This window comes from Bombus bifarius, unplaced genomic scaffold (genome assembly GCF_011952205.1).
Source record: "Bombus bifarius isolate JDL3187 unplaced genomic scaffold, Bbif_JDL3187 scf7180000008166, whole genome shotgun sequence".
NCBI lineage: Eukaryota > Metazoa > Arthropoda > Insecta > Hymenoptera > Apidae > Bombus > Bombus bifarius.
Genome location: NW_022884488.1, coordinates 1897188 through 1912265, shown reverse-complemented (window position 1 = coordinate 1912265; position 15078 = coordinate 1897188). Strand labels below are relative to the sequence as shown.

The 15078-nt window shown below is 33.5% G+C and overlaps 1 protein-coding gene across 5 annotated transcripts in view; it reads left to right on the top strand.

The window, feature by feature from the left end:
• LOC117209166 (Down syndrome cell adhesion molecule-like protein Dscam2) overlaps positions 1 to 15078 on the top strand; it is a 315452-nt gene that overhangs the window by 221435 nt on the left and 78939 nt on the right. The gene's annotated exons all lie outside the window — the stretch shown is intronic.

Genomic DNA, 15078 nt, shown 5'->3' with positions numbered 1-15078 from the left:
TGAAATAAAATACTAAACTTTCGAAGCTAGAAGCATACAAGTTTTTTCGTAACATGTGCGGCCTACCCCAGAATAAATGGAGAACACAGGAACAATGAAAAAAACTCCTATAAATATCTTCCGTATTTTAATTCGTTGCGAAGTTAGTAGCTTTTTTATGTTCCAATAATTCTTTCTTCTCTGTTGTTGCTTAAAATTGCAGCCACTTTTGAGAATTGTTAGCAGGTTGGGGCTTAGCGACGGAAAGGACCATTTTATACCGAGATTAAACTGTTTTAGAAAATGTCAAGCCAATAAAATCGATTCATATAATATAAAACTCATGAGGAAGCAAGTAATCGATTAACGATAATGGATAAAAGAATAGCATCGTGTCCGTCCATCTATACTACTGTAGCTGTGAACATTTAAAACATTTAGATATAAAGAAATGGATACTTTAATCGGATAGAATAACGTTCTTTAAAAAAATATATATAATATTTAGAGAAGTTGGAAGTTTGAAAAGTTGTAATTGAGGAGAGCCAAGTCTATGTTATATTTACTCACTATTACAGTTAGCAAAACCACCAGTCAAATTGCTTCTGAATTACTCACTGAATGTACATGATGCAGTAGAACGTTAAGTGGAGTAGATTGAGTATGCAATATTCAGACAACCGCCTCAAAACTGGAGCGTAGGCTATCAGTCTAGAACTTAATATCATTTACTTCCAACGTGTATTATGTTCCACTATATTGTTACTTATTACATTGTATAGTAAATATTGCAATTTATCTAAACTATCTATTTTTTTATTTGTTTCAAATCTTTAATTTCAACTGTGCACAAAAATAGGGAATTGATGTAGTTATTGAGATATGTATAATTTTGTGTGCTGGACTGGGTTAGATGCGTAGTAGGGATACTTGTATGTGGGTGTCAGTGTGTGGAAGTATGTGTGTGCGCGGCGTCTCGAAAACAGATGAATGTAAACTGTTCAGTCGGTTAACAGTCGGATATGGAAGAAAGTGCTGAGACGCGTACAAGTGTGTATCGATGAATATCTTAGAAATCGTCCATCAAAAAATATATAATTATTCTAATATGAATTCCAAGTGTAAATTCAGTGTTCCTATACCATTATTTCGGCTATTAAGATCCACAATTCTCAACAGTAGTAATTTTACTTTGATTGCAAGATGTCAACATTAAGAGAAAGAGAGAGAGAGAGAAATGATTGTAATTAATGTTTTAATTAAATACCGTTTTGCTCTTTCGATTTACTATAATCAATTCGCAGTAGGACATTGCATTATACATATCTACATATATACATATTATATAAATGAATTATAATAAATATTAACTGTCAAGTATATGTAATCTTTCTAAACAGAAGGAAGAAATACATACCGAAACGAAAATTAATAACACAGTTAATAAAGTAGTAAAAATACTTTATAAATAAACTATTAAAAATATTTATATAACCTAAACATTCATGTTGCAACCGTGACTAATTTTTGATAAAAAGTTTTCGCTATTTCCTCTGTTATATTCTGTTATATCAAAATAAAATATTAAACGATATCAACACGTGCCCGTTACGTGTTCGTGTTGCAGATTAATAGTCCACACGCCTTGCCTGACCGCGAACGGCATGCCGCGGTAGTCTTGCACAGCGTGTGTGGCCACGCATCGGCGCATACTACTTGTACAACGCTGCGTAGAACTACTTGTCGGATTATATACGATCCGCTGCTACTTGCCCCGATTATATATGACCTAATACTACTTGCCTGATTACATACGGTCACGTACTACTTGTCTAACAGCATACGATCACGTACCATTTACCTAGTCACATATGCTCGCATATTACCTTTCTTTGCTCATATTATCTCAGGCTATTTTCTATTATATCTATACATTATAATTCAAATTTGGTTTCTTCGTGGAAATTTATTTAACATATGATATTATTAGATTGGGTTATAGACAAGTCTCCACACTTTGAATGCAAAGTGGAATAAATAAAGTTATACTTGATAATAATAATGAAAATTCTTGGAATTGTTTCCCCAATTATGAAATTACTTATTGGTTCACACAGGACTCTTTGGCTTCTAAATCGTACTGTACTCTTAAATATCTCGCATACACAAACACATTCCTGTGAGCTCTGCATGATATCCAAATTTTTACGCAATATCATGTATCCTAGCTTTTAGCCATTGAAAAAGATAATCCTTCGTCTCATTAGATATTTCGTATTTGGATTAATACTTCCTGAAATGAGATCTCAGATCATTTTTGATCCTATCATGGCAACATTATCGACTGCATTAAAAATATTTATATCTATGCATATATGTAAAAACTAATATTTAAAATTCAAATGTTTATCTTATTATTTTCCTTGTATTTGAAAAAATTAACTATAACAGAAACATATTCGACAATAATTTATTCAATCTTACCACGAAATAAAGTTATGTTGCCTGTTATTCTTGAAATAAATCTCTAGTAGAAATAATTTCTTATCTCGAATCGTCATTTTCTATCTTGATCTCAAATAAAATTTGCCCAATCTGTAACCCCGTAATACGATCGCAGGGTTAAGTCCAAGAATTCAGTTCTAATAACCCCAATCTAATACTTGTGCCGTGCTATCATTCATGCTTGACAACAATATTACATCCGGAAAAAAGCTTTTCTAGAAGTGGTAGGGAAAATATTACCAGAAATCGGTGTTTCCCGTCGAATATTAATCAGGAATCGATCGAACGGTCCGCAAAGTCCACGGGAACCCGTGGCATTCATGAGTTTTCACGTTTCACCGGCGTCGAGGTTATTCTTTTTTTTTCTTTTTTTGTTCTGGAATAACCCGACGTTCGGTTATTCGGCCTCCGTGCGACGTTCTCTCTCGTGGCTCATAAAAAATGCAGCCCCGCGATCGCACATGCATTCCTCATCAAAGCAGGCGCCGGCGGAAAGGGCTGGGAAAAACCGTGGAAGTTGCAAGGGAAAACCAAAATATTCTGCATTGATGTTTCTCCTTTCCCGTCGTTTCATCGCTTTCGTTTTGCAGTTTAGTCACGTAGCACGCACGCACGCGTGTGCTTGACGCCTACGTGTCCAATAATACGACCCCGAGAAATAAACGAAAACGCCACCACTTATACTGATCGATCTTCCGACAGTCTTCTTTTTCTAGCACAAATCTACCAACAGTTCTGCTATTTTATTTCTGCTACTTGTCTTTTGTTAGTTTTTGTGTATGCATGTGTGTGTGTTTTCTTTTTTTTTTTTAATAAAATGGGAACGCAAGCATTCATACTTTTTCTTTCTCTAATGTAAGTCTATGAACACTTTTGCTATTTTATTATCATTATTCGTGTTTCGTTCGTTTTTACTTGTTTCTTCTGTTTTGGTATCTAATAATCTATTCTTTTTTGATTCTTGGAGACGATGGTATTTTATGGCGTAAATAAAATATTTATGTCCTTTGGTGTCATTTGATACTTTGACTGTGTTCTTCTTAGAAGACTACGAGGTTCAGCTGTTTTATTTTTATTATTTGTGATTAGTTAACTTCCACTTGCATTTTTACATTTATTACCTTTTCATGTATTTGTTGATTAATTTCATTCCGCTAATTAAAGACGATTCACCGGGTCAATTTCAATTGCCTGGATACCGCAGCTATTTCCAGTAGGCTGTTTTTATTATTTTCTAACATGGAGACACTAGAATCATCGAAAAAGACACTAATTAAAAATATACTGAGTTTCCATTGAAATTTGTTCTCCAAGTAACTGAACAGAGCTAATACTAGGTTTATTATTAGTAGGTTAGCTTTATTGTTTTAGCTATTCCTAACAAGCGTTAACTCTTTGTTATTGATATTTTTGATCGTTTTCAAACATAGAGCAAGTAATATCATTCCAACCATTAATCTTCAATGTTGTGAAGCTGCATTAAAATTTGCAACTAGTTCAACGACACGAAGATCGGGTTAAATTTAAATGTAGAAAAGTTAATTTCATTCAGAAAGGTAAACGTCGAAAAAGGATTCCATGTACAATAGTTTCCAGAATAATCCGAAGCTTCTACCTGCGATGCTTCGAATTCTCGAATGTTCGTAATTCAGAGCAATATACGCGTATGTACATACTAGCGTGACGAGTATCTCTTACTTTCGCAACGGGTCACGAGTCTACGGCGGAATATCGACGCGCTGTAAATTGGTTCATGTTCCTGACGCGCCGATAACGTACGAGTGCTCGCATATTTCGCTCGATGTCATTGTAACCCGAGCTATCGTGTCCAATGGTGAGAAAAAAACCATCGACATATAACTGCGTCATACATTTAGGATCCCTCGACACCCTTTGAATTACGACGACGACGACGAAGATGCGACGCCGAATCGACGCTCCAACCTTTCCAACACCAACTCCAACCTTTTTATTCTTTTTTTCTCCTCTTTCACCTTTTTTTGTCTCTTCCTCGTTCGTCTCTATATCGTAGCTTTTTACGACTCGTTCGTGAACGATGGAGTAGTTTCGTGCTACGTCTCACCGTGAAAACTAAATAAAGATGAGATGACCGATTCGAGATGTCTGTTGCATTGTACTGTTTCATATTACATTCCTTGTTTAACTTTCGTCCGGATTAATTCAAATGACTTTAAACCCATTTATTGGTATGTTGATTTCATGAGCAACAAAATATACGTATTTATTTATTTATTTATTTACTCAGGTTTTAATAATAATAGATATATATACACGAATGTTAACCAACATATTAAATACATAGACATAGGAAAAGGACTGTCAGCCCAGAAACTAATAATGATAGGGCTACCAGTTAGGGCAACAAGTGTGCCAAAGATCTTGTCAATTATATATTAGTTTAAATTCTGAAATTTGTAATTCATCCTCATACGTTCTTTGACTCTGTTGAAAAAAGACAAACACGAGCTGAGATCGCTTTTGTGATAATCTTCTAAGTACTTGAGTGTCATAAATTTAGGATTTGAGTTACACTGTTCTAAATATTCGTAGACAGTAATAATAATTATCACAAATTAATGCGTTACATTTATTTTATATTTACATATAAAAGACATATTTTTAGAGAGAGAGAGAGAGAGAGGGAGAGAACAATATTCCTTTATCCAAGCAACAGTAGATTTATTGTAATATGTACGTCGCTAAAATAACAGAAATTCATTAGTTTATATAACATAGGCGTCTTGTTAATGCATGATACATTTCAGAGCACGAATGAGTTCATCATTAGTGGTCTGTTCATGCACAGTGCGATTCCACTTGCGTGGCATGCAACGCCTCGTGATTTCTCTTTCACCATACCGCAGCTTATACCATCACGTGCCTGGCCATATAAAAACTGATACTACTTTTCTACTCTACCGGCCATAAATATTAAAAAATTTCTTTCTTTTATTGATTTCTTCCCTTTATTTCCACTTGTAATATTTTTTTCCAATTAAGCCTACAGTAAAATATGTAACTTTTCAATTTCTTTCAAAGATATCGTTAATGCAATATGTAATTTTTAAAAATCCAGTAGAATTCCATGAATTTGAACTTCTCGAGGGACACACGGTGTATATAATCGGAGTTATCCCAATTATCCCCAATTATCTCCAATATCTACTATTTTTCGTTCACACAATAGGAGCTCGGGTTCGCCTAAACGAATTCAACCAACAAAAGTTCAATCGATCAGACATGAACTAAAATTTCCTTTGGAAAAATGGAGTTCTACTGTACGTAATTGTAAAGGCATGTCGCATCCTCGCGAGGAAAGCGATACAATTCAAAAAACGCGATTTTCGAATTATCCTTTTGAAAATATTGCAGAGACATTCCTCGAGCAATTATGTAAATTTTATTCATTTATCTTCACAATTTGGCCGGTAGAGAGCAGTTATGTCGCTCTTCCTGATTTACATATGTGGCACTGTGCTGTGTCCTGCAAATGCATCTTATTATTTGTTGTGTCCTGACTGCAAGGGTGGTCTCTCAGTTAAGAAATAAAAATGGAAAAAGGAACAACGCCTGAGCCTGTTTTACGAGCGTTATTCTTGCCGATCATAAATTTGATTCAATTAAAAACAGTTTCTCCCGTTTTCTGGAAAATATACTTTCTCGAGTTGAGTCGCTTTCCTCGCGAGGGTACAATATGCGTTACGCTTTTAACTAATATACCTGTCTTAGATTCGAATTTCCAACTTAGCAGTTTATATTATAAAATTATAACGAATTGCAAAGAATGAATTATTTAATAGAAAACGTCGCAAGTTAATTAAAAACGATAGTTCATTGTCATTTAAAATATAAAATTTTCGTATTTTCGTTAGAATCGACTTGGATCCGCAAATACGTACTGAAATTGATCCAATAATAGTTTTAATCCTCGCTTCTCCTAGTTACGATATGAAAAAGTTTTCTCTCATTTCACGCGATGAGTTCGTTCGTTCACCCCGGAACTAATCGGAAAAATTTGAAAACACTGTATTCGCGACGAATACGCTGATTGGAACGAAACTGGTCGTTGCGTTATTTTTTCCCTTTTTTTTTCCTCCATTCTTCTTTTTTCCCATTCAAATTCGCCGCGTAACCATTCCGAATTGGCTGCTAAAAACAGGAAAATTGGACGGACCCCTTCACGCGGCCATTTTCCACACGTGTCGAGCAATTACCCCCGGTGTTTTCGATCGCTCTTGCGGTGCGAACGATTATTGCCCCGTGGTAATTGCAGAATCCAATAACAAACGTCCTTGAAGTCCACCTCGAACCTTTGTGATTTAACAGCGACATAACGGCTGCAATTATGAGTTATTGACCCTCTTGGAAACTTATCGTTCGACCCTGATCTCTCACTAACATTAAGAGTATCGATCGCCAGGCCGTGACTGATTTGTGAATGGCGGTGAATGTGTATTTTTAAACGATATTTCGGATGTATATTTTATTGTTAACGTTTTGATATTTTACAGTACTTTTATATTTTATTAATCAGAATAATTCTTGAATATTTATAGTATCCTTGACATTAGTGAAACGTCAACATGTTATATTTTTTATTGTTAATTTTACTTTTTAACGTACTTTATTTCATATTTTATAATACTTCATCTTCTTTTTCAATTTATATTTTAAATCTCCAATTTGAAGATACCATCGGTCCCACCTTACTTCAGACACTTTCTATCCTGGATATTTAATACTTAGCATGGTCCAATACCTTTTGTAAGCAACAATACGTCATCAAAATACAGCGTAAGAATGAGCATAACTCCTAATCGAACGAATTAATCGACTAAATTAATCCTAGTAATATAAATTCTAAATTAGACATGCAAATCATATTTCGATACAATATGAGATATTTATATGGCAGATGTTTATAAACTATAGATGAGGAAGTAAAACTAATTTACTATTTACTAACGCACATCTTTGTACTTACATGTGTATATATTTGCACTTTTCATAAATGCATAAATATAATATAATATATATAATATATAATAATATATAACGTAATAAATATTCTAATAACAAGAGAAGCGTCGTATAATAATAAAACCGAGCGAAAAAGGTAAGACACTTTGACAGGTATTGATACTAGAAGGAGTATAAATGAAAAATATAGTGCTATATGAAAATTGGTGGAAACGTGACCGAAAAAGCAGAAAGGTCACAGAAAGAGGGGATGCGAAGGATCGAAAGGGACCAGAGGGAGGACATTGTAGATTGGATGGTGACAAGATGCGGTAAAATTGCAACTGTCGGATCTCACGTTCCACAGCTTCACGTGCCACGTACAGGCACGCTATTCTGGCAGATTTTGCGAGCTTACGAATGAGCTTTCGCACCGATCGATCGACGGATTGCCGGAACGGAAACGGTGGGTTCCCTTTGACACACGACTTTCACGATTGATGGAACGGTGCCGTTTAATGTTATGTCGTTTTGCCCGCGCTTTATTGCCATCTCGTGCGTTCGCCATTGTGCAAAAAACGCTGCGTTAAAAAACCAAACGAATAGCCCACGTTTCGTTTGGAGGAAAACAAATTGGTTTGGTGAAAAAGATTGATTGTAGGAAGTAGTAGAGGCTTTATGGGGTGAAACGATGTTAGAAAAAATGATGTAGGAAATTGTTTTGGCTTTGAACTGGTTTATTCCTGAATTATTTAACAACCATTATTACAATATAATATTTTTACGTAATTCTTCTTGTCCTATATTGTATGTCATATAATAATATATTCGTTTGTCGTATAAGAAAACAGAAAAATGCCATGTAAAAAGATAAAAAAGTTACAGGCACGTACAATAGACAAATAAATAAATTGTCATATGGTAAATAAAAAAAATTAAACACGTATGTTTTCTAAATAATGATTAAAACAATAAAATAATTGAAAATCTTCGTATGTACCTCGTAAAAATGTTATTTTCATAATAAAATCAAATCTCTCCCTCAATTACATTCAGAAAAACATAAATTTCAATAAACGAGTTAAAAATCAAAAGATCCATGTTTTTATTTTTAAATAGTTTCTGGAATCTCTGACGCAACATCTAAATAATTTCCGTGCTGTGTAATATCTTTCCTTTGCTCGTAAAAAATCCAGAAAAATTCAATTCTCCAATTTCCATAACCAATAACACCGTTGCTGCAAAAAGAAGTAGAAGAACAAGTATGGAGGAAGGAGGAAAATAAAAGAAAAGAAAGGAAATAGCTACCAGTGAAGAAATGCAATTCAAGTAGAAGCAGCTAATCGAAATTCGAAGAATCAACGCGGACGTGTGTAAATCGTGCTTGGGACAAGTGCACGCGGCAAAACTCGAACGGTGAGCCGATTATTCGACGTGGTCGCCGAAATTGGTCTGCGCGATGGCCACCAGTGGGAGGTGGATTATTGATCAGATTATTTGGAAGACGTGGCCAGCTGTTCGGTTCGCAGACCGAATCGGATACACGAATTATTCACGTATCGGATGGATCGACCAACGCGTTACTTCGTTATCGCTGGATGAGGGAACCCGTGAAATTCTATGATTTTGTTTCGTTTTAAGGTTGCACGACTTTTTATCTTTACAGACCAGATTATAACTTTGCAATGAGATAATAATGTGTGGCCGTTGTATTGGAAATTAAGCTATTAAAAACCAATCTTTAGTTGGTGCAATATTTCATTTGCAATTTATGGTAATTTTTAATCAATTTAGTAGACGTTATCGTGTTGCGGTTTTTTGACGTTGCGGAAGGTTGTCCGAAGAGTTTCTTTCGTTTTATGAGGAAATAATAGACGCACAACGTTTTTTGTTTTATACTATTTTGTCGAGCATTTTGTTCTGTTGAGATAAATACCGCGACATTTCACAGACTTGGTTTCATATTTGTATGAAGATGCACTGTTGTAAAAAACACGTTTGCGAAAGAAAGACACTTTTCGGACAATCTAATAGCTGTGAAAGTGAATTGCAAGAATTTGTTTGACTGTTATTTCGTTGACACTATTTCTTCTCTTATCTAGGTTCTATATTATTATGGCATTTGACGAAATTGTTTAAGAAAGTTTATAACATTGTGACAAATTATTTCTTCTCCAAGTCAGAGGTATTTGTCTGTTGTATCTGATTTATGTATTTACGCTTCTGTAAGGAGTCTGTTGCTTTAATATACTCATCTTGCTCAACTTCGCAGATTCTATTTTTCCAATTCTCCCATGAGGAAAGTGGAACTAATTTTATAATCCTAAGTATCGTAGTTCAAATAACTACATCACATAACTTTGATTATACTCCAAATCTGATTATATTTACCTTAATTTGAATCGAAATCCATTTATAATTTCTTTGATATACATCGTCTGAAAAGAAGATCTACGTATGTTTGAAAAATTGCAATCTCAGAAACTTCCCTTGCCATTTAAGGAATAAATCTTTCGTTCAAACGAAACTCGCAATCGAATCTCAACACACGTTCAGCTATTTCTAACGCGCGATCCCAAAAATCTCCATGTCTCTCAATCAACATTTAATATCGTAGAATGTCTGTAGAAAACATCTCGAGGAATAATGTACGATGTAGAATCCTGAAATCGACGCAGCAAACAGAAGAAATCTTTCTTATCTTGCGTTCGTTCCGATTATTGCTTCACAATACGTTTCCACTTGAAAATCTCAAAAGGAAAACGTAATAATCATACTGTTGCTGATTTTCTGAATTTAATTTAATTTTATGGTTATGTAGGAGGATTTTAACATGACATAATTGTAAGAAATGAACAGTGGCTACAAAAAGTACTTGCGCACACCCTTATTTTTCAATGAAATCAAATTTTACATTTCATTTTCATAATTTCGAATTTTATAACCGTATAAAAGTACTGCTAAACGATATGAAAGTTCATATTGTTTCATCTAATTATACATATAAATGCTATAATAAATAGTGCGTAATACACAGGATGTCCGGTAACCGGATGGGGTACAATCGGATGGGGGGGGGGGTGATGCTACGTGAAAAAATAAGTCGAAAATATAGAATAAATTTTTTTCGTACGACGCTTCCTTCTCGAGAAGATCGAATTTGAAAATTTGGCGAGTATACCCCAGACTTGGTTAATTCCGGACTAAACAGGACTAGATATAATCGATAAGAAGCTAAACTCCGTGTCAAAATATCATTTTTGTCATGAGAAAAATAAATTTAAATAAAAAGAAATCAATAAATAATAAATGTAAAAAATAGTCAGTCCTTAACTAGACATATTCAAATTTTATTTTTTTGAACATATAGAATAATATCCTGCTGATTATTTACCCATACCTTGTGGGTACTATTGAGATATGTATAATTTTATGTGCTAGACTAGATTGGCTGCGTAGTAGTGATACATGTATGTGCCTCGAAAACAAAGGAATGTAAACTGTTCAATCGGTGAACAGTCTGGTATGGAAGATGGTCAGACTCGCGCAAGTGTGTATCGATGAATATCTTAGAAATCTTCCATCAAATAAATATATATCTATTCTAATAAAAATTCTAAGTGTAAATTTAGTCTTCCTATACCATTATTTCGGTTATTAAGATCCAAAATTCTCAACAGGTACTTAGCTAAGTTGAAGTATACTCGACAAACGATATCGTACTATTGTATTATAATATTTTTAAAATTTTTAGGAAGATAGAAAACAACACTTTCAAAATTTCTATCCCAATTCAAAAATAGAAAATTTGACTTGTCGCGTCCGTTTCCTGTAACCTTTACGTGGAAATCGGTTTTTATTAAGGCTCGAAGTGACGATTAATTTGTCGTGCAATAATAGATCCGACCGGAAGTAGAGGAACGCCTGGAGATGAAGAAGTACGGTTCTTTCAAATGGAGGAGAGTTTTCCTTAGACTTTTATCATAAATTTAATGAAAGCCCGACCCCCTCTTGCTTTTTATTTACCCGAATGCCTCCATTCTTCGGATGAAATCGCGCATCGATGAATATCGAAGAGATTGAATTGAATTAATAAAAAGGATATAGAGTGTATCTGTCGCTTGAATCAGCGATCGCTATCGAAACGAAATCGATCCAACCGATCAGCCAACCGACGCACATTCGAGTTATTAATTAAACGAGGATCACGGTACGGGCTTTAATGAACTTACGATTTCCATTGGATCTCGTTCTTGGATATATTCCTTCGTATTCGTTCGTCGAGCTGACTGAAGATAAATTCTTTTATTATTTGAGCTGATTGAATTTTGGTTTAGCCTGTGTGATGGATTGTACGATTGTAATCGATGGCAGAAAAAGATATACAAGAACAAAGGAGATTTTATTACGTAGAGAGAAGTGTCCAGAAGTTTACAGAAAGTGGTACTGATATTCATGCTATACATTGAATAATGGGACAACACCTCACGACCCGTGCTTTCCAAATTACCTTAAAAATAAAAGTTCTCAGGGTTTCATAAATCATTTTGCTACTAATGGGTTTAGACTTTTGTTTGCAGTGGATGGAAATTGTTTTATATTTGTAATATTATAGAAAATGTAAAAATTATATTATAAATATTATACGATATAAATGTAATATTGTATTTATTATATTTATTATTATATTTTATTTTAATATTTGTTTGAGAATATATATTTATTTGTTTTTTTTTTGTATGATAAACGGGGGGCAATTATATAGAAATAGAGAACATCCGTAGGTTTTGTAAGATATAGTTGAAGATTATATAATATAATATAATAATTTTATTTTATATAGTTATTAAAAATTAATATTTAAATAGACTATAATTAAATTAACTTGAATCCCTTCAAACAATAATACATTTGCCCCTATACCTAACACTTTGAAAACGTTAACGCGCTAAAAGAGCTCTAAAACACGGTGTGGAATACTAATCGTATCCTCTCGGAAACGCAAAGGCGCAAACACAATCGCGGGTACGAATCAGGCTTGGGGATCCTGGGTTAAATAAGATCAGAAATGGATCTTCCTTGTCGGACAACGCGGCTCGCGAGATTATGCATGTGCGAAACTACGGCTGCGTGATGGAGATAGATGAGAGGAGTTCGCAGTAGCAGATGTTCCGTACGCCACCACCCTCCCAGATTATAATAATGATCAATCTTCGTGCCTGTGTTGCCGCACACGTATTTCCCGGTCACGTGATAAATCACGGGACTAAATTAACCAGTAAAAAAGAAAGACCGCACACGATGAAATTGTTTTGTCAACTACAGTTTTCTGTCAGAAGTTATTTGGATTTCACCCCTTTAGGAATTATTAATAGCTTCAAACTTGTTGTAGTTTAGGAATTTGTTTCTCTTTCTATTTTTTTTTTTTTTTTTATCGAGTTGGTAGAATTTTTTCGATATTGGAGAAATATGTAAATATTCTTTTGTAGGTTACTACGGTATGATTTTAGAACTATGTTAGTATAGGAATTTGTTTAGTGTCGAATGTTTGTATACTTTTATTTTCGAATATGTTTTTTTTTAGAAAAAGTTGCATGAAGTTTTAGAAAGCAGAAATACATGAAAGCGTTTTTTTTTTAGAAGTGATTGTATTACTATTTTAATGTCATAATAGTTTTAAACAAATTTTTATTGACAAACATTGCTTGTTAAGTAAGTTTTATTTTGAGAAGACATTTCTAGAATTCCTGCGAATATCATTTATAGATAGATTATCAAAATTTGACAATGTCAAGACAATATAAAATTCAAAATTAATCGTAACAATGTTGCACAATCAAATCGCTAGGATACTTACAAAAATTTCATAGCATCATGTTTCCCACATTTTATTTTTTCTTAAAAAAATCCTATTTCCTACCTTGTTTCATCTCTAGAATAAATCGTAAAGTTCTATCCTGTTCGTGCTAGCAGAATATTGAAATTAAGTTTTTGTCGTGTTCGGTTGTTCAACTGTGTCGGATGTATAGCCGTGGCTGATCGTGTACGGGAGCAAGCTACTTGTCCGACATTACACTGGCTTGTTTCACTTGTCGGCCAGTGTTCAAGCCTCATCACTTGTCTGGCTACATGTAGGTCTATGCTACTAGCTGTAGAGCAAACGTTAGGCGAAATACACAGGACAAATTTTATTATCCATTGATTAATGAAGACCACAATGTAATTATTGAAAGTATATTCAAATTATGTAACATTTTATGAATGTCATCGTATGTATATTAGTAGGCAGATTAGTGAAATAGTTGTGTGTGTATAATAGGACAGTGGAACAATTGGCAAGAGAACTAAGTTGCGATAAAAGCCAAAGAATTCTTATATCACAGGTTAACTGTCTATTAATTATAAGCTGTAGCCGCTAGATTTTACGTCTATGGTTTAAGACTAACTCACATTTGTGATACTTGATTGTATCCAAGAATAGTAAAGACAAATAATAAAATATATATATAGAAATAAATATATGTATATAGAGAGGGAATATGTGTGTAAGTGTATATATCTCTCAATTTTAAAAATTTCAAAAAGCACCACTGCATGTATATAAGAGTTTAAAATAACAGTGAAACATTTGGAAAGTCTTGGCAAACATTGAGAAAATTTACAATACGTTGGAAAATACAAAAAGTTGCTGCTTCTTGTTTATACGTCGTTATTAATATGATGATATTATGGGTTCGTGAAATTTTCAGATTAAAAAAGTATGGACGTATTAATTCCATTATGGAAAGTTAAATACAGCAGAAAAATATTATTTACATTTGCCGATGAAAAGCAGTTTTTCAAAAGTAAAACGTTTCATAAAATTTCTATAAATCCAACCCTATATAACATAAAATTTCCATGTTGAAACATTACTATTTCGTCGTTGAAAATTTGAAATGGAAGTAAAATATTTGATTTGTCAATGTGACAGAAGTGTAAAATTTCAAATATTCAACGACATAAAATGTTAACATTTTTGATGTATACATCCAGTAAATAAAATCTGATTATTTATTGTTCACACAAAAGATTGATAATAAAGCATTTATACTGAATGAACATTTCTATCAATCTTCCTTCGTATAACGTTAAATTTCCATGTCAAAAAGACGTCACAACGTAATAACACATTTCATTGTCGGAGATATCGGGATAGAACTTCGAAACTTTTAAAAATTCGAAAACCTTTGCCAACGTGATAACAGCGTGAAATCTATGATACTTTTTAATAATAAACTACTATCTTTTATCTAAAAAATTAATCCTCCCAACAAATAATATTTCGCGGAATTTATGTAGTTCCTACATACATAAAATTTCCATAGCAAGACCGCTTTCAAAAATCCTATTTGATTATCGAGAACTCTGAATGAATGCAAAGAATTGATAAAATCTTCATTGTTATAGCGATAATATAAAATTTATAACACGTAATCCTATGAAAACTAATTAAATTACGATCTTTTATCTGTTCTTGAAAGAAATAAAAAACGTAGTCTTTCATAAAATTTCTGTAAATCTTCCACATAACATAATCTCTAAACACCCATATTTCACCATCAAAAACTTAAA